This window comes from Cupressus sempervirens, chromosome 3, assembly GCF_028749045.1.
Source record: "Cupressus sempervirens isolate cs-2001-9-10 chromosome 3, ASM2874904v1, whole genome shotgun sequence".
In the NCBI taxonomy this organism is placed as follows: domain Eukaryota; kingdom Viridiplantae; phylum Streptophyta; class Pinopsida; order Cupressales; family Cupressaceae; genus Cupressus; species Cupressus sempervirens.
The window spans coordinates 991972443-991994591 of NC_143120.1; the positions used below are offsets into that span (position 1 = coordinate 991972443).

The window sequence follows — 22149 nt, forward strand, 5'->3', positions numbered from 1 at the left end:
TAATGGTCCATAGAGAAAATATATGCAAATAAATAGATTTGGTCAAAGCATTCAATGCTAGACTTCTAGTAAGCAATATGAAAAGTACAACATTTCCAACTACCCTTTCCTACTTATCCACACTTAAAACCCTTGGAGATGGACTCAAAATAAAATAGCACACATAGATCAAGAAGAAATAATTTCTCTAAGGACTACTTTATATAATCTATTTCACATAGATTAAACAAATAATAAAGATTTCTCTCCACATATACCTATTTTAGACAACCACCATTAAATATCACACACTAAGGAAGAAATTAACCTTGCAAAAATAAGTCAACTTTAACTATTTAACACTTTTAATCTAGGAATCAAATATTTATATTTTATATAAAATGATAACTGAAAATATGACTCTCTTAAACATTTATTTAGTTTCACTCTTATGTAATTATTTTATTAAGATTGTTTTAATCTAATTATTTTATTTAGGATTTTTCCTTCAAATAAAAAGAGCTTGTATAGCACAAATCAATTTGAATCAATCATAGGACAATCCTTTGTTTATAAGAAAATGAATGCGTAGAAATATTTACTCATAATTATAGAGATTTCACAATTCTATAATTAAGTAGAAACATAAAAATGTGTAGAAATCTTGACTTATAAATATAGAAATTTCATAACGTAAGAATCTTAAATATAATAATAATTTGTAAGTCTTTCACATAGGAGATCTTTAGTTCTTAAATTCTACTCTATTGACACATAAAAATAATAACTAACTACAATAATTCTAAACTTGGACCCATTAAAAATTAGAAACAAGACGAAATATCATAATTCTATAATAAAATAGGAACGTAAAAACTCCCTCATCACTGTCTGAGTGCAGCAGAGAGAATTCCCCAAAATACTATTTTGAGTTGCATGGAATCTAATTTAAGGAAATGCTCAGACCATTTTTCTGACATTGCTTTATGGGAGAATATGCATGTTGTGAAATTGTTTTAAGAAGGAAAGGAAAGGAATTCAAAAAAAACATAATCTAAAACCAGAGATTGGCTTTGTATCAGGTATGCATTTTAGTTTCTTTTTTTGAGAAATAGATGCATTGGAATGTCATTTGGTGCATATATTGCATTTTCTATCAACAGTAATAGTATTTTTTTCAACGAAAATGTAGACTTTATGGGGCAAGAAAAGGAAACTAAAATGCATACCTGATACAAAGCCGATCTTTGGTTTTAGATTATATTTTGTTTGAATTCCTTTCCTTTCCTTCTTAAAAAAATTTCACAACATGCATATTCTCCCATAAAGAAATGTCAGAAAAATGGCCTGAGCATTTCCTTAAATTAGATTCCATGCAACTCAAAATAGTATTTTGGAGAATTCTCTCTGCTACGCTCAAATAGTGATGAGGGAGTTTTTATGTTCCTAATTTATTATAGAATTATGATATTTCTTCTTGTTTCTAATTTTTAATGGGTCCAAGTTTAGAATTATTGTAGTTAGTTATTATTTTTATGTGTCAATAGAGTAGAATTTAAAAACTAAAGATCTCCTATGTGAAAGACTTATAAATTATTATTATATTGTAGATTCTTACGTTATGAAATTTCTATATTTATAAGTCAAGATTTCTACACATTTTTATGTTTCTACTTAATTATAGAATTGTGACATCTCTATAACTAGTAGTTGCATGTTTTTGTACGTGCAACGAGAAGCCGATAGATATGATATGTTTTTACTAGAAAGAATAAACGATTATAAAAAAATTATCAAGTACATAAAGAAGCAGAGGAAATTGTGGAGTGGAGAAGTCATCACATGATAAAATATGATACGTAAAAATGAAGGAGCATCACATAGGTTGTCATGTTTTAGGTTGTGCTCCAGACAATAATACTATTAGCATATCGATTTCTATGTACAGTAAACATGTTAGAACTAGGCAAGCCTCTGCATCTTATGTATCTTGGAAGCATTTTTTGCAGATATATGTCAGAATCATTTTTTTTGTAGGAAATTTTTTATTTGGTCAAACACTAAAAGTTCTCAAACTTGAGATAAAACTTGAATGACTTAACAGTACTTAATACTTTATACACTCCCAAACAATAAGGTGAACAACATACTAAACAAAAGAAAATGGTACAAATCAAAAACCATAGTAAAGCACTAAGTAAATAATCCTATGTGAAAAAGTAAAAGGACAGACTTGAATGCACTTCAAATTAATCTGGTCAAATCTAGTCTGCTATGCTTAATTTTCTTGTGAAGGAAGAAATTCAAAAAGTTATTTGAGATAAATCCAAAATATAGATTGCACCTCTAGATTAAGTCCATGGAGGGCAGAAGAGAAAAGAAAAAAGGCCCTTTCACTAGAAGATTGTAAACAACCATTCATTAGATACTCTATTTGATGATAGCTAGTAGTGTTATTGTACAGATAATTATTTTTATAGAAAAGGGTTTGTGGTTGCATAGGCAAAGAATTGAACATACAAGAAATTAAGTTGGCATAAGTCAAATTGTTTGTGTGACATTATGTTGTGATTGAATAGTATCAAACAAATTCAGAAACAATATAACATTGCTGAATTGGCCATTTGTAGTTGAAAAGAACAAAAATAAATTGTGACAAATTTTTTAATTATAAATAGAAGATAGTGTGGATGAAATTCCATAGTTTCATGAAATGAGGATACTATCTGAATTGTGCATAAAGATTAAACAATATTCAACAAGATAGTAAAATGTATATATTTATAGTAAATGATAGTAATTTATTGTGCATGGAGAATCATCAAATTGATTTTAATCTATGGTAAATCAAGAGTAATCATTTTGTGTACATGAGAAGAAGTCGAATTGATTTGAGCCGATTTGAGTGACTTGTAAATAAGATGGTTAAATTGTTAATATGTATCTTTTTGGAGTAGTAGACAACATGAATTTACATTTGTAATTTTATTTATATTAAATTAGTAATTGAAGTTATGTTTAAAAAATTTGAACTGCATGCCATTCAAAGTGGCACATTAATTTCTATAAAACATATTGAAATGTTATGCGTGTCAAGGAATCATTGTGTGTTGTTTTCCTACAATTTTTTTATAAACTTAGTTAGTAATATTGAAGAAAAAGTTGTTGTTATTGTTTATTAAAATGTAGGAGAGAATTTATATTTAATGAAAAAATGGAGGATAGATTGTGTGGTTACCTATGTGGCTTTAATATTAGTTTGTTTGGGTAGTGAGTTTGCTGATAGCAATTGTAGACGTGCTTCTTCTCTTTTCTTAGCAGTTATATAAGAATTATTTTCCATCTTCTAGTACCTTTCAAAAGGAAAAGGAGGGTCAATATGAAGGTTGTTCAAAATTTTAAATGTCAATCCTTGCCTTTCTCTTTTTTCAATGTCAATTGTTTCTTTATTTAGGGTAAGGTCCCATGGGCACCCGCTTGCTTAAAAATAGAGCGGGTGCCACCGAGTTATTTTAGGAACTTTTAAATGGAAGCGGTCTCATGAATTTTTAATGTGAATCCCCTTTAAACAATTAGCTCCTACAAACAAGGAAGCTGGTGGTCCCATGAAAATTGTTTAAATTTTTTTAATATGAAAATTGTATTTCTTCATAATTTTGGTGGGAAAATGAAAACAGATTATTGAAAAGTGGCAAAATTTTCTTCTAAATTGGTGAAATCAAAGGGAAAGAATAGAAAGATTTATTCTAATTTTTTTAGCCAAATTCTATAGAAATTCTAGTGAGGCTGACAATTTGGTGGCAAAAATTTGCAAAAATTGGGAGCAAAGCTCCCACAAATAAGCCTATCAATTTAATTATGAGTAAAGATTTCTACGCATTCATTTTCTTATAAAAAAAGGATTGTACTATGATTGGTTCAAATTGATTTGTGCTATACAAGCTCTTTTTCATTTGAAGGGCATGGCTCCATTCCATTAAATCTTTAAAGATAATAGTGTTTTTCTTAACTAATGATTTTATTTCTTTTACAAGTTTTTCTTCTAACAATAATATTGCTTTTTGAAAGCCATAAATGAACCAGAGCTGTTGCAACTTGCAGGCATGGAGTTTTTTCCAACAGGAATGCTGCTTTTTCCAAATGCAGCTTTTTCATGCATGTCTAATATATGCATCAAAAAATATTCCAATGCATGTGGTTCTCACAAAAAGAAACAAAGAAAGTAGAGGAAAACTCAATCACATGCATTGGAATGTTTTTTGATGCATATATTAGACATGCACGAATACAAATGAAACCCTAATAACCTTAAAATAAGTATCAATGGAAGATAGAAGAATACTACAATAGTATTCTTCTGTCTTCCATTGATAATTATTTTAAGGTTATTAGGGTTTCATTTTTATTCATGCATGTCTAACCTGAACATTTGTAGTCCGTTCTACCAGTATTCTATCAAAAAACACATTTCATAATTTGACTTGAAGATTAAAAAGAAATTATGTATTTTGTAGCAGGAGTAAAACTTCAAGTTGATCAAATAACCAGCTTGTTAGATAAACCATCATTCTTATTTATTGCATTAGGAAAATAAAATGGACAAATCTATATATTTTTGCATCTTAATGAGATTTTTATTATAAATAAAATGCTTCTTAGTAGTAGCAGAGTTTTAACCATGCTATCCACAAGATCTCAGCATTTTCAGTTCCAATTTATTTGCAGTTTCAATCATATGTTTTCAATCAGTATCCAATTTTTAACAATTAAACATATCATTTTCTTTAAAATCTATAATTTACTTTTCCTAATTAGCAATTATATTTTATTGTAAACATATCATTATATTAAATTGAATGTTTTATTGAAACATTTGGTAATTATTTATTGAAATAATTGATAATTATTTTTTAATATATGATTGAATATTTTGTTAATATATTTAATTTTCTTTGTATTTCAAAATATTATTTTTCATCTTACTAATGAATTTTTATTATTTTAAATGAATAATGCAGACAAATATAAGTTTTGTCTTACTTTCATATAGGTATTCTCCCTTTTCTCTTAAATAAATCTTATTATTATATATATTATATACTATTTGTGATGGGAAGAGTTAAGCTTCAGATCAAGAAAATAGAAAACAATATAAATAGACAAGTTACCTATTCCAAGAGGCGAAATGGACTAACTAAGAAGGCCTATGAACTCTCTATTCTATGTGATATTGATATTGCACTTATTATGTTTTTGCCTTCTGGAAGACTCGGTCATTTTTCTAGAAAGAAAAGGTAAGCTCTATTAGAACCACTAAATAACTTGTGTTTTTAATGTCTATGTTGCTTCTATACATAGTTTTATTTACTAAAGAGATTTATTTCATATGTTGTATATTTAAGGAACACTTCAAATATGGTGAATATAATTTGGATTATGTATAGTATTTGATATGAAATAAATGTCTAGCATTAGGGGAATTCTCAATTAAAGTTTATTCTATTTTATTTTATATTACAATGTTAAATTTTCTTTTTCTTTTTAGATTGATGGAAGATGTTATAATTCATTATGTTAATCTACTAGAACATGAGAGAGTAAGGTATGGACTTTTTGCAATATCTTAAAAAGATAAAAATGAAATTCATAATATTTACTTTTACATTTCAATTTTTTTTACATATAATATGCTCACTTCAATTCCAATATTCTTGTATCAAATTACTCATTTAATAAGATAGATCTTTTACAAAGAATAAATATAAAATTTCATTAATCTTAGTTATAAGTTGTCTATGAACAAGATTGCTCCATTATTGCACCTATATTAAAGTTTGAATAGAAAATTTGTATAAAAATGTATTGCAATTAACAGTAATATTATACCCACTTTTTTGTAGCTTTTTCACCTACATACCTCTAACAACATTAACTTTTGAATAAAATTATGTTCATGTTTAGTTTGGTTTTATAACTAATATTTTTGTCATATTTGTTCTCTATTTGGTATAAATTCTATGAAATATGACAAATATACAGGCTTCAAAATCAAGAAGTAAGTCTCAATCTACAATTTTTAGTTTAATTTTTCTTCTTTCTGGCGTAATTTATTTTTGTGAATAATTTATTAATGTAGAAACCAAATCTTAGAATTAGACATAAATAAATGTTATTTTATGATATGTCTTAGCAGCTTTTAAATGAAATATTGAAGAAATTGAAGTGCGACAATGATCATGCCAATCATTTATTACAGTCTTTTTAAAATTTATCTATTATTTTTGTACATGTAGTAAAACCCTTTTTACTAAGTAATATCTTACTAATGAGTGTTTCTACATTCTATCGATGACTATGCATTATCGTCAACAGCTCAGGAAACATTCCAAATGTTGAGGTATGCTTGATTTCACCATGAAAAATAACAATGATTTCTATTTTTTAAGTTATGATCCAATTTTGATGTATAATTATTATGATTAATTTATAGGAGATTCAAAGAGAAATTAATACATGGAAATTGCATCTACTGAATGCAGAATCGACACTAAGGTAGAGTCTCTTACTTAATCTGAAGTAATATTTTTTCCATTAAATTATACTACTTGGTAATTTAGTACTTTGATCTTAAAAACATCTAAACATGTGCAATTACTGATATGAAAAATATCTATTAACATTTTTCATTGATTTCACTATTCATATGAATGCTACCTATACTTTTATTCAATTTCCAATCAAATTATCCTTCCCTTTCTATGAACTCCTTATCTCTGTAACCCTCTCCTTCACTAAAATTACAAAAATAAAATTGAAAATCATACTGTTACTTTAAGTATAAATCAAATGCCCAGGAAGTATTTGTGGGATCTTAAAGAACTATTTTTGAGTTTGTAAAGAACAAAACTATAAAAAATTTATATAAATATATTGAAGTTTCATATAATATTTCTTTTTTTGTTTTAAATCTACAAGTGTTTGAAAGTAGATCCTAATATGATAACTTTAGTACAGGATGCAAAGTATTATGAGAGAGTTTTGGAAGAATCCTTAATTAAAGGTCAACTTAAAAGGGTAAAGAACTCCACTTCTATTTCATTAAATGTCTTTTTGTAAACATATCTTACAAATTTTAATATTAAAAAACCAGTATAACAATTAGTTTTGATAATTATATTATTTTCAAATTCTAAGAAAATTATATTTTACTTCAAAACAATTTTCAAATATATTATAGAGATTTCTTGAAGAATCTGGCATAGTCTCGTATGGCCAAGCTAACATCCATGGTCAATCAAATATGCAGGTATGTTCCATTTGTGAAAAGTCAAAATTTTAAATTTTTTTTTAAATAGTATTTTCCATATATCAGTGAAGATAAATTTTCATATAGAAATAACTTATTTAATGCCAAAACTTTTCTCTCCATTTTTTTCTCAAAATGTACATGGCTGATCAAAATATATAGATACGTATCATTTGAGCAATGCCCCAAAATTTTCTTTTGTCATATCTAATGAATGGAATAGACTGGCTAAACTTTTAAAATGTTTCATACTAATGTGCATTAGAAATAGATACATTAAATGATGATAAAATATTTTTTTAACTATAAAATTGAATTTGAATTATATTGATATCAGCAGCCACAAAATAGTTCAAGTGAGAGTCAAATATTAAGCCAGATATCATAGAGAGACCAAAACTCTGTAGATCTTGCCAATACTGATAGCATCTTCAGCATCAGGTATGTCTTTAAAACTTGTGTTATTCATGGCAATGATAAATGTTCACAAATATTTTGACATTGAATAAGTGTTTGGCTTCTTGAAATGATGGGATAGTGGGGTAGAATGCATGTCTACAACAATTTATCCATCCCTACAACAAGGAAGTGGAGGTATGCAACTTGGAAATCATGCAAGTGAATCCAATATATCAGATTTAAGATATTATTATCTCCCTGTTGAAGACAACAATAGTGATGTGCATGTTGAGCATGATATGGTGGGTAGTGATTATGGCTCTACAATGATATTCCCATCCAAATTGCAATCAACATATGGTGTTGACTTGATGGCACATTCATCAATGATGTAATGTATTGATATGCACGTTTATAATGTTTTTGCTGACACTTTTGAAAACTATATTAGATTTATTTTTCCAGAAAGGATCTTAAAAATATTTCAAACAACTGTAATTAGTTTCAAACATATTATTTTCATTGCAATTTTTTGTTTCAATTATTAGTTCATGTGCAATTTTTTACATTTTGACATTTCAAACTATCAAAGAAATTGCAATATTAAATTCTATTACACAAAGTTACAATAGTTAATACTTATTTATTATAATTTAGAAAAGTAACTTTTTCTGATTTTTGATTCCTTGGAACAGATGAAAAAAAAAATTGTTTGAAAAAATACCAAATTTTTAAACAACATTTGAAGCCTATGAGTTTCCTATTCTTCTTGACATGAAAATTCACCAAAACAAACTAAATTCATATGTAGATCCATTAATGATGCAATTTGGTGGTCTATTTTTTATATTTTTCTTTAAAGTTGTTTATGCTGTTATTTTTCTTCCATTAATTTCAGAGTAGGGCTAATTTGTTTACAACCAGAGAATCCAAAATGTTCATTTTAAATTTACTGTTCCATTGCAGTTAGGGTTTCTTAAAAATGACATAGTGCAAATGTTAATTCTGATGTCTAAAACAAACCACTCTGCCTAACTTATGTGAAGGAAGTAATTTCATATTATTCTTTCTAATACTTCTTCTACTAAGATTTGTAACACTAAAATTTGCCTACGCTTCATCATTATATTGTCACTTTCATTTTTTATATATTTTTATTTCAATGGGTGTCTTTGGAATACTACAATACTATCCCACACATTGCATTTATCTGGCAGCATTTGAACTCTTCCTAAAATAATTAAGGAGGCTCCTTACAAGTCTACACACAAACAGAATCAGGTAGTGTTCAATGAGCCCATGTTTAAAGTAGCTGTAGAGTTGAAGCAAAACACTTGGGACCTTCAACTCTTGCAAACAAGGAGAAACACTCTATTCTCAGATTTGCAAGATGTGCAACTCTAGGCCAAGCCTGTACTATCAAATTCAAGATTTGGTGTCTTGATTTTCTTTCTCTTATGCATTTTATTTGTTCTTAGATTCCTTTCATGAACTATATAACTCAATGAAACTGGAAGAACTTAATTCTACAATAAATGATCATGAAAGCTACGTAATGAAACATTCTTCCATTCTTTCATTACTACTACAACATATAAGGAGATGGATTCACACAATATTTTCAACCAATGATATCAACAATGGCATCTTTTATTAAAACTTTAAGATTCATACCATGCAAGAAGAATTACATATGGAGTAGAAATCTCATCACTCAACTCATATAATACAGTGAAGAAACAAAGGTAAGAAATGGAGAACTCTCCAACAACAACACTTGATCACAACAATCATGAACTCCTTTCCTCACAAGGTTCCAATAGGAAGTTCAAAGACTCCCAATCTACCCAACATGGACCCACAAAACCTGCAAATAATATTTGAACATACCATGGAGAGCTCACCTCCCAACCTAGGCTTCAAAGACACCACCCATTGAGATAGGATAACCAATGCCAAATGGGTCACAACCACAATCAAATTAAAAAATGCAAGAACATCACAAGAACTCCAAATCCAAGGATTCACAATGGGTTTCACCTAAGAACCCGTGACAAGGGTGAAGGTGGAGTAACCGTGAAGGAGATTTCAATGCCAATACACACAATTTTCGTGGCTTCACAAGGCTCGTAGCAATCACATTTCTTCTATAGACATTCTCCTTATCACCCCCAAATTGTGAGAAATACAAACTAAAATTCAATTTAACTCACAACTCAACCCTAAACCTAAAAATTTTACTTAGCACTCACAATTACCGAGTGCCAATTTTTCTCGACACATGAATATGCCAAGTGGCAATTTGCTCTACACCAACAGATGCCGAGTGACAGGCAGCAGGTGTTGAGTGAGCTGGGCACAAAGAAGAGCTCGACACTTGAAAAAAAATGCTCAGCACAAGAAGAAAAATGCTCGGCACAAGAAGAGCTCAGCATACACATAGGAAATGCTTGGGTCCAATGGATGCCAAGTGCACTCAGCTCTAATTGAGAAAGAGGATGCCGAGTGTTTTGTTTCAAACTTAAAAATTATAACTTAGGAAATATCAACGTGAATGCTTCCACCATTAGAACTAGAAAGTCAAAGCTTTAACCTTTCAAACAAACTTGTCAAATGTAATGAATAGAAGAGGAAGATATATTCAAGTATGCTTGCTTGCTTTCTATTCAATCTTTCATTAAACTATTACAAAATTTGGGAGCATTTGGCTTCAACCAAAAAACCCTAAATTGATAATACTTCAAACTTCAACTCTAATGGCTGCATACAATGGTGCCTAGAGAAATCACTGCTTCAATAGGACAAATACAGACAACAACAAACTTACTGAGTGAACAAAGGAAAGACGTGCAACTATAGGCACAAACTTTTTTCCTTCTTCCTTCTCTGCTCAGCTCTGCAACTTCTCTCTGATCTACTCGATTTGCAAACTCTACTGAATGAATGTAGAAACATTCCTTTTTTTCACATTCTTCCTTTCCCTCTCAAGATTAAAATTTCAAAACTTACCTACCAAAAATAAATGTCTTCCAACCATGGATGCCTGCGGTGACCTGATAGGGTAGATGGGCATGGGGCTTGAGGACAACCTGCAAGCATTTGACATTTAATTTCCAACACAAATGACATCAAGTCATTGACAAGAAAAGGCCCATACACCTTGCTTACTTTTCCTCTTATGAATGAGAAGAGAACCTCCACTTTCATGGAGGTCACAACTAACCCTTTCACCCCAAGGCCACTTCTTCCCTCCCAAGGGTGAGTAATGTCATCACACCCATGAACAATCCCTCAAATAAAATGCAAGAAAAACAAGATTGAAATTGTCATTTCCCAACCCTTACAAGCACAAAATAACAATACATGTAAAATGCAAGAAATACATGAACACTTGATCTTCAACATGCTATACTATTATAAAAATGAAGAGCATCCTTGGAAAGAGCCACCAACCTTACTCAAAATGTGATGGAATGGAAATTTGAGAAGAGCCCTGTCCTTTTTTATCCAATATTCAAACCCTAGTGTCTCTAAATGTAGAGAGTTGGTGAAAAACCACTAAGTTATTCAAGGTCATCTAAAAAGGCATCCAAATCTCATCCACCTACTACCAATCACTTCTTAATTTGACCCTATGTCCTTGGGCATCATAATTGTCTCCTACCATTAATGCAAGTTTGGGAAAGTATGTGGATAAGGGTAAGGACATAAGAATTCTCCATTTTTGCAACTTTCAAAAAATGCGTCTTTTGGAGGGTCCCTAAAGTTGCTTGGGCCTTCTAGTGGTTCTTAAATCCCACTAAATTAAGCTCCTATGATCAATTTTTGGCTTCTAAAAGTGAATTAAATTTTTTAATTCAAATTCTTCTTTTGTGGGACTTCACATGATACCTCTAAACAAATGTGATTAACTTAAGCTCCTAATTAAATTTAGTTTTAGTCTAAGGGTCTCATTTCCAAACCATAATTGACATGTCATTTACACATATACATGACATATTTCAATTGACACCAAAAAATTATATTAACCTTACAACTGACATGCGACTAATTACATAAAGAATTAATGTAATACATACATTCAAATTACGATTACAAATTAAATTATGTAACAATGAGGTTTAAATCTCTTCAATGGGTTCAACCTTGGTTTCACAATTTGTACATAGGTTTAGTTGTTGGTTCTCCAATCAATACCATTGTTAATTCCCTATTAATTCCCTACACACTCAATTTGAATATTAGTAGTTTGAGAAAATCACACACACACACACACACACACACACACACACACACACACACACACACATAAAACTTGCATAATCAAATTTAACTCAAAACATTCCTAAATTTCATTTCAATAACTTTACCATTTTCTACACATTGATTAGATATAACGGATTTGCATAATCAAAACACTATGACATCTTCATCAATTTAATTTAAATTACCAAAATAAACCATCATAATGCATGCATGTATATAAAATATCATCAAGCATCATAAGTAAAATATGTTGAAGTAATCATCATATGACATCTATAATATAGATCAATGTCTAGCCAGTTGAACAATGTCTCAAAATCTTGAGCCAAAAAGTATCAAAAATAATTGTGTCAACTGAGCTATGATGGGTTGAGGTAAGGCCTCATAGGATTAAAATGGATTTCTTTGAAGATCAAGTTCTTGATGATCACAATAAGATTTAATGGTTACTTTTAAACTAGAATGGTCACTTATTTTTTCTTCCAATGTAACAAATTTCAAATTCCCTCCTTGTAAAAGTGACTTATGTCACTTATTGTAATTAAAGTCACCTTTAGGTCTTAATCATTGTAAAAGTTAGGTAAATCCTAACTTATTTTCAAAAGGGATGTTATTCCAAGTTATTTCAAGTAGGCACTTAGGTAGTTATTCCATCAAGATGTCTCAAATAACTCCTAGCTAGTTAGTCTAAGTGATTGCTTGAGTAGTTTTCCTAAGTACTTACTCTGAGTAGTTAACCTAAGTAGGTATGGTAAGTGGTTACAAGTTGGTTATCAAGAAAAGCTTATAAAATACAAGGACTTGGTAATGAAAAGGGGGGAAGAGCTTTTTCAAAGGAAGAACTTTGCCGAAATATTTAGAGAAACTTTCAATAAATAATGATTTCATATTATGTAAAGGTATTTGGGTTGATAATTTCTTGAAAATAATAAAGAATGCATTTGTTCATGTGTAAAAATGTCTCTCTAATTTATGATTGCTAATTTATCATATGTTAAATTAGTAGCTCCTTTATGCATTTGTATGGATTATGTACAATCCATGCAAAGAAAAATGTTCATCTCTTGGTATCTTGATGTGAATGCACTAGAATAGTTTTTCTTTTCATATGTTAGGGTCTACTATCCACTCTTTGTCATTGTTCCATTTTATGCTCAAAACCCCTTTACAAATTATTGTCTTTTAGAAATCTCATTTGGTGTTTGTATGTATATTCTTTGAGTTTTTTGTTGTTCATCTTATTTAGATTCATGTTCTATCCCTTTATACTTTCAAGTGAAAATTACACCAAAATAAAAATACACCCATCATATGAGGGAGATGTCCCTCTCAAATGTAGAGGAAGATTGCAATTTGATAGTTATTAGCTACAATCTCTCCAACTATTGGCATAATTGTTACTGCTCATAGAGAAAATAGGGTCAATTTTGAAGATAAACTCATAACCACAAAAAACCAAAAAGATCTCCTTTGCCTAGAACTTTTGAGATCTAATACCAGATGATGTATCCAAAATTCTTCAAATAATTAACTAAAATATAAGGGAGAAAGAATAGAAAAATAAATTTTAGAATTATGTCTAGTGAAAAGATAGAATCGTAGCCTACTTAGTCACAATCCTAATCAACCCCATAAATCCATCAAGAAATCTTAGCAGGAGAACCCTATCATTGACTATCCTCATACCCCTCAACTTTCTCATTATGTTATTCCTTGTGTCAATTCAAAAATGATTTGTGCTTCTCTTGATGAATTGTAAGCTACATTCAACAAACATATAGAGGCCCCTCCTCCAAAGAGGGACCTCTCCCAAATCGATTCCCTACTTGGTCCTAATGAGGCTAATTCAGGATTCATCCAACGTATGCCTAATCTCAAACACAAAACCCAAAACACCCAAAAGAACATTCTAGAGAAAATTAAGAAAATCTTAAGCCACAAGTTCATGAACCAATCTATGATTCCTCTAATGTTTCTTCCCATTAATGTTCTTGCTTCTCTCTCTTAGTCAACCTGTTTGAAAGCAAGAACATCAGGGGGAGGCAACATCAAGCCAAGTAAGATCCCAAGAAAGAAACTCCTTAAATGCTCCACAATCTTCCAAGCTCCTATGGATATTGAAAATTATAGGTTTCCCAATGATTTCCAAATTCATATCATGGAATGTCAAAGGACTTGAGTCCCCTAGCTGAAAGTATGTTATGAAGAGGTTTTTGAGAAACCATAATGGTGTTGATTTTCTCTTCCTACAAAAAATTAAAGCAATTGATTTTCAACTTCATATATCTCTCAAATGTATTTTGGAGGATACAAAGTCTTTTTTACAAACCATTAAAAAGGAAAGGGAGGGGTTGTTGAGATAATGGGTGTTGCACACATTGCATAGTATTGTTATATTTTATTATGTAAAGTTTCACCTAGTACTACCTAGATGGGCATGCAACATGTAAATATTTCCATGGGATATACTTGATGAGTTGTATTGTAACATTGTGATAATATTTGACGTAATTATTTAACATTGAGGAAAAGAATTAAATGTACAATATTAAATGTGGGATCAATGGGTTAGGCAACACATATTTTATGTAATACTACTTGGTGGTTTTGTGGGACTTTCTACTATATAAGAAGACACAAAAGTAGTTGTAGAGACAAGACAAAAAGGAAAAAGGAAAAAAGGAAAGTCAAGCAAGACAAGGCTTGACAGGTTAGCCAAGGGAGCATTTGTGAAGGTTGGAAGCATGGCATTAGATGTGTGGATTCATGCTTGTTCACATGGATTGTTTAGTTGTGGCTATGGCTTTGAAGGCTTCCATGGTTGTATTGCAATGGTGATTTGTTGAATAATACATGGTGATAAATGCTTTTGGAGGCTAGGTTTTTTCCCTCAATGAGGGTTTCCCAAGTTATATCTTGTGTCACATTTTTTGTGGGTATCTTTTCTAGTCTCTTTCACGTGGATTTTAATTATGTATTTATTTCAAATCTATTATGTGTTATGTGAAAGAAATTATATTTTTGGTTGCAAGTTACCTTGCAAGGACTACCATTCTAATTGGTCATAGGTGGCACAAATGCATCTATTATTAGGGATCCTCATTGCAACATAATTTTGTGGGTTATCTTGAACCTAGATGGTAAAGACAAAAGAGTTTGATTTTCCTGTGCTCCCAAGGACCACAATGATAGAAGCACCCTTTGGAATTGGATGTGCCAACTAAAAGACATTCCTTGGGAGTTTATTGGGGATTCTAGTATGGTTTAAAGACAACAAGACAAGTTAGGATGTTCCAAATTTGATTTGAAAGAAGAAGAAAAGTTCTTTTGGACTAAGATGGGTGGTAAGTATAATCTCTTTTACCCTTTGACCAATAAAAAGAATGGACATAAAGGCATTTAGCACATGTGCTCTAAATTCCAAAATGATGGGAGGAGGATATATTGTAGATTAGATAGATTCTATGCATGTAGGAATACTTTCAGCTTTAGAAAGAATGAAGAAGGTGATTGTGTACAAGTCTTCCCTTACACTCTCTTGAAGAAGGTGATTGTGTAAAAGTCTACCCTTACACTCTCTTTGATCACCATCACATAGTAGCATCAATCTTTTTGTTAGGAAAAACCACATAACCACGATACTCTAGACACTCTCACCATTGCCATAGATTCATTAAGAAAGATAACACATTCTAAGATTTAGGGAACTAAAATGAGGACTAGAATTAATTTATTAGAACATGGTGATAAGGGGACAAGATAATATTTCTAGCTATTGAATTTGAAAGAAGCCATAGACAAGATAGACCATATTTGTGAGGATGGTAAGGATATCTATGAACAAGGAGATATTCTTAAAGCTTTTGCCAACTATTACTCTAACCTTTTCACCTTAGAAGAGATGGATGATTCTATGAATAGCAAGTGGGATAGAATCAAAAGTCTTATCTTGATGCAGAGTACACGACAAAAGGGTAAATAAAGCCCATTCAAATATATTCAAACACTGCATAATTACCAAGACAATATGACTTTGCCTGAGGGCCAGCTGGAACAACAATTCCAAAACATATCATATTTCATTAATTCAACTTGCCATTACATCTTAGCTCTCCTATATAGAGACACCATCCACTATCCTCTTCTATTCTACCATCATTCCTGTCTCACCTTGTCCCTTATCGAATTTCCTTACATTATTTATAGCTTTGCAAAAAATGAATAACTAACTCCACTAATTACTAACTTTTCACAACTAAAAACATTCTTGTTCTAAACACATTAACTAAACTATGAAGTTATCATGGTTTATTGAAACCTTTCTAAATATCAATGATACTTAGACCACTTAGACTTACATTCAAATTTTCATAACATCAATTTATCGTGCACTCCATAGTTCTTGACTTTGATCTTGGTGCTCCTGTCTTCTCATATCTTGGTACTCAAATGTAGTTCCATGTCTTCTCATATCTTTGACACATTTGTACTCAGCTCCTTGATGCTCCATCCTTGGTTGTTTTCATGAATATCTTGTGACTGTACTTTCTTCCTTGTCATGCTTCTCCATGCCTTATTCTTGCTGTCCATGCCGATTATCCATGTTTCCATACACCTTTTGGAAGTGTGTGTCATGTACTCTCCTTCTACACCTTTGTTTCTTCTTCTTGTGCTTTAGAGTTAGTGACCATATCAATATAAAGAAAAGGACATAACATAGCCTTGCCATTATTGGGCTTTGACACAACCTTGTCAACTCCATCATGCCATAAATCTATACCATAGTTGGATATACCTACAACACAAAAAAACATACTATTGAAAAACATAGTAATATCTTCATACTAGTACAGGCTGCTCCTATACACATGCTTGGACTGATTTCCTCATGACTCTTCATTCTTATGATGTTCTCATATTTAGATACTCCATGTTCATACACCTCTGCCCCTATCAGTAACTTATCATCATCATTTAGCCATGCTCCTTTTCCTTTCACCTTCCTCTTGACGACTACCTTACCATTCTCCCCAAACTTTAATGGACATAGAATTGTAGCAACTAGTATCATTTTATCAGCATCAAACTTTAGTTCTTCCTCTTTGTCTTCATCAGAAACTATATTCTTTACTACTGTCCTGCATCTTAGAACCTCTTTATTATGAGATTCACTCCTCTCCATGTAACCTATCTGCTGCAATCTTTCTTCTTGTCCCTTAGATGGACCACATACCTTTGTATCAGCATTCTCAATGTCTTCATGCTCCAAAGTACCATCACTCTTCCTCAGCATTTTCTCTTCACCTTCATGTTCCTTACACCTTCGGAACTCTCTTCTTCCCATCAACCATGTCCTTGACATTCCCCATGTAGCCTTATCATCTTGCAGTGAACTCATCACAAACTTGTTTCCATCCTTATTAGTAACATATTAATTTTTCCAACCACAATGTATGGCTTTGACATCAACTTTCCATGTCCTACCCAAAATCATATGACAGTCATCCAAAGGTACAATATCACATAATATTTTATCAACATATGGACCAATACTGAAAGAAATATATGCTTGTTCTTTGACATCAACCAACTAATCATTATTCATTCCATACATTCTATAAGGTGTAATATGTGCTATCTTCTCAATATTCAACTTAGAAATCATATCACCTGAAACAAGATTAGTGAGAGTACCACTAGAAACAATAACCCTACATACCTTACCCTTACATTTGCATTGTGTCTTGAATATGGATGACATCTGAATGTACATTGTACCATCATTATCTGCCATAATGACCGGCTACCAACCTTCTTCAAATAACAACCTCAAAAAACACCTTCAATCCAAGATCTATCTGACTTGGAATCACCACTCAGAACACTCCTGGAGGATGATTTAACTCCAAGCATCAACAAAGGACTCCTAGTCTTCAAAATCTCAAATCTTCACCCCAAACCAGATCTTTTACTGCACTCTGATACCAATCTGATGTAGAGCATCATATAAATCAAATAATTAGTGGGATACATTCTAATTTTTTTCAAATATATTAAATAAACTCTATAATTAGAGGCATCTTACAAGGTAAAACAAAACATGTTCCAACATAAAAATATCAACCTTTCTCCATTCACATATTCTGATTTCTATATCTGATTCCATTATTCATAACTTCAGTTCTAAACATCTTCTTGAAAAAAAATTCTGTATAGTTCTTCCAAATTAGAAATAATAAAACATATCCAAAGATGAACCAAAATAAATAAATCTATTGAAATTTATAGTCTGTATACTTAGACCCATTTTCTCTGTCATAAACTAGAAATAAAACTAGTAACCCTTCCTAGGGAATCAAATAAATTTCTCAAGATGATTCCAAATACCATAAAAAAAATTTCCACTCAAACTTATATGTGTCTAGTTTCATAAATTATAAGTCATTAATTCTTACAATGCATAAATAATTCTACAATGACTAATTGTGTCTTGTAACTTCAGTGGAGATCTGTAAAAACCAGTCTTCATTAAAATGAACATAACTTAGAAAAATTTGAATGAAAATAACTCAAACCAATTGTAAATAAACCTTGATTCATATATATATTTCCAATTAATACAAATAAATTTTCTGATTCATTCAAATTTTATCATTCCAAACATTTCAATTTGACTATAGTTGGGCATCCTCAAATCTGCAATTTACAAGCTTTTCCAAAACATGCATACCTTCTTCATTTCTAAATGAAATAAATCCAAACCAAAGTCAAAAGAAATTTCATTCACTTATCTATCCCAATATAAAATATTTACATGGTTTTCAGGCTGTACATGGCTGTACAAGACCTGGAACAAACACTAAAATTGAAAAACCAATCAAAATAACAACACAGGATATTACCAATTGTGTTTCAAAATGTATCTCTTCCTTTAATTTATTCTTTGGTTTGACCATACCTTTATTTTTATAGATTTTTTGGTTTCTTATAACTTCCAAACCACCTTTTAAACCAACCCATTACATTCTTTTAACCCTTTTGCATTTTTGACAACATTTTATGCACTTTATGCATTTTTACATTTCAACTTTCATACAAACCCAACCTAGACCAACATTATGACTCAAATGACTTTAGATGGATGTCAATAGATCTATTCACCTCTAAAATAAATATTTTGACATTATTTGTCATATTAAGACCTCCTCTTTACAACTTTGACAACTTGTTACAAATGGCTTCTCTAGCCTTTATATCTTGACTCAAAAGACTCAAATATATAATAAATGGATCACATTATTTCAAAATATGACTTAATTACTATAAACTTATTTTATCTCTTGAAATTTAGGTGCCTTTGCACCATACTCCCAACCTTGAAAAGTTTCTAAGTCCCTTGGAAACATGGAATAGATAACCTGCAAGAAAAAAAATATTAGATCAAAATCCTCATCTTTAACTTCATTTGCCTTTTCCTCTTCATGCCTTTATCACCATCATCATTTCCCTTAAGGACATAGGACTATCCCTAAAATACTCTTTTCAAATACTCCTCTTAGTGGAGTATTAATGGATGAAACTCGAAGGCGCCTTATCAGTCAGAGATCCACCTTTACCTTTGCTGCTTCAAACTCACCAAAAACAACTCTCCCCTATGCCTCACCTAGAAGTCCTCCTCTTTGCCTCTCTCCCTAGTCTCTTCGCAATCAACTAGACCAATCCTTGCCCCTTGACCATTCATCTTACCCAATAGTAGATCCTAGAAGATGCCTCTCTCTTCACATTGCACCTTCTACCCAGCTTTATCTCCATTGGAGAATGGTTATGATAGACCTTCTCTTGTCTACCCATCATCCCAACCTTCATATGCAGCAAAATGGATAAGCACCTACAACCAAAAAAATCATAGAACAAATACCAAATCTCCAAGGTCCTAGCATGGATTGGCTCTATCGGTGCTCTATCCACACACTCAAGATCTTCAATCTCTAATACCAATCTGATGTGGAGAGCATAGCAGAAGGGTAAATAAAGCCCAGTCAAATATATTCAAACACTACATAATTACCAAGACAATATGACTATGCTTGACGGCCAGTAGGAACAACAATTCCCAAACATATCATATTTCATTAACTCAGCTTGCTATTACATCTTGGCTCTCCTCTATCCAGACACCATCCACTATCCTCTTCTATTCTACCATTACCCCTGTCTTCCCTTGTCCCTCATCGGATTGCCTTACATTATTTATAGCTTTGCAAAAATCAAATAACTAAATCCACTAATTACTAACTTCCCACAGCTAACACCATTCCTATTCTAAACATATTAACTAAACTATAAAGTTATCATGGTTTATTCAAACCTTTCTAAATATCGATGATACTTAGACCACTTAGACTTACATTCAAATTTTCATAACATCAATTTCTCATGCACTCCATACTTCTTGACTTTGATCTCGGTGCCCCTACACCATATCCCTGAGAAAATTAATGAAGAAGACAAATATATGCTTGAACAATTGATATTGAAAGAGGAAATTATTAATGCAATCATGAAGATGAGTGATGAGAAGGTACACAAGTCTGATGGGTTTCTAATTGATTTCTACAAGACTAATATTAAGTAGATTTGGCAAAATCTATTGATACTTTATGAGGAAGTCATAGATAATGGATCCCTAGGCTTTGCAATTAACCTGAAACTTATCAAAATAATTTCAAAAGATGGTGATAAAGCCTTAATCAAGAATTGAAGGCATGTTATCCTTCTTAATGTGTCATAAGATTCTATCAAAAGCTCTTTCTCCAAGATTGGAAAACATCATTCCCAAGGCAATCAACTCCACACAAACTATCTTTATTAAAGGGAGATACATTTTAGATAATTTAATTACTTTTTGGGAGGCCATGGAATGGGCTAGAAGTTGGGGACAACACGTATGCATGTTTCTAGTAGATTATAAAAAAGAATATGACAAAATTGAATGGAAATACATCATGATTATGTTAGTAGGGCTTGGCTCTCCTGATTTTTTAACAAAATGGTTATGTTTCTCATAATCAATGCTATAACCCCAATGAAGATAAATGGTACTAGATCCAACTCCTTTGACCTCTCTAGATTTATCAAAAAAGGGTGCCCATTATCCTCATTATTGTCTATTAAAGTAACAAATTACCTATTATATATATTGAGAGATAATTCTTTATCTCAAAGGGATTGTGGTTCCCAACAAAGAGGATATAACTAATATTGAATTTGCAAATGATAAAACCTTTATTATTTGGTTATTAGAAGAAAAAAAAATTGAAAATCTTGTTGCCAAGATACATACCTTTTGTTCCACTTCTGGTAGTAAAGTCTCATTAACTAAGTCTATCATGTTAGTTTAGGTGGGTAGTCCCCCAATTCGGTACAAAAAATTGGGTATTTCTTGGGAATCCCTAAGCACTAGGTAAGATACCTTGGTATATCATTCTTGGTTCATCCTAATCAATGTAGGAATTGGTCAAGACAAAGATTGATAAGAAACAATACTAATGGAACAATGGGTACTTATGTTTAGTGGGGAGATTGTAGGTATGCCAAAAAGTCTTATCATACTATATATTATTCTTTTGCTTGGCTATTCAACCAAGCCCATATTAACTATGTTCAAAAAGCTATAAGAAATTTTTTGTGGTCTAATGGAAAATGAAGGAAGAGGTATGGTGTTAGAAGGTATGAGCGTGTTAGATGAAAAGAGTTGGGGTGTCTTAAGAAAAAAAATCTTAGATGGCAAGGCATTGCCCTTGCCATCAAATGGGTTGCTAAGGCCACCCAAGGAAAAGAACCATGTATAATTCTAAATAAGAATAACATATCAAGGGGTGCTCCCATTAATGCTAAATCTTGGAATGGTGAACACATCTGTGATCTCTTAGGTAAATTGAAACTCAAAGTTGAAGCTTCCCTAATATTTCAAGCTATTTGGAAGTGGTGGGAGAAAGTAAGACATCTAATATTTGGGAATGATTTGTTTTATCATCTTCACAAAATCTATGGGGAAAAATCTGTTTGGTGGATCTTAAAAGAAATGATAAGCCCCTTGTCCTTCTTAGAGATTTTCCTACAAAGAGATGGTCCATAAATGTTATTAATAAGTTCAATGATATTATATCTAAAGGTAATCTTAACAATTGGCAAGAAGT

The 22149-nt window shown here is 31.3% G+C and overlaps 1 pseudogene; it reads left to right on the forward strand.

Moving 5' to 3' along the window:
• The first annotated feature begins 5088 nt into the window (after nt 1–5088).
• Nucleotides 5089–22149, forward strand: part of LOC149570086 (agamous-like MADS-box protein AGL66) — a 56534-nt pseudogene continuing 39473 nt past the window's right edge.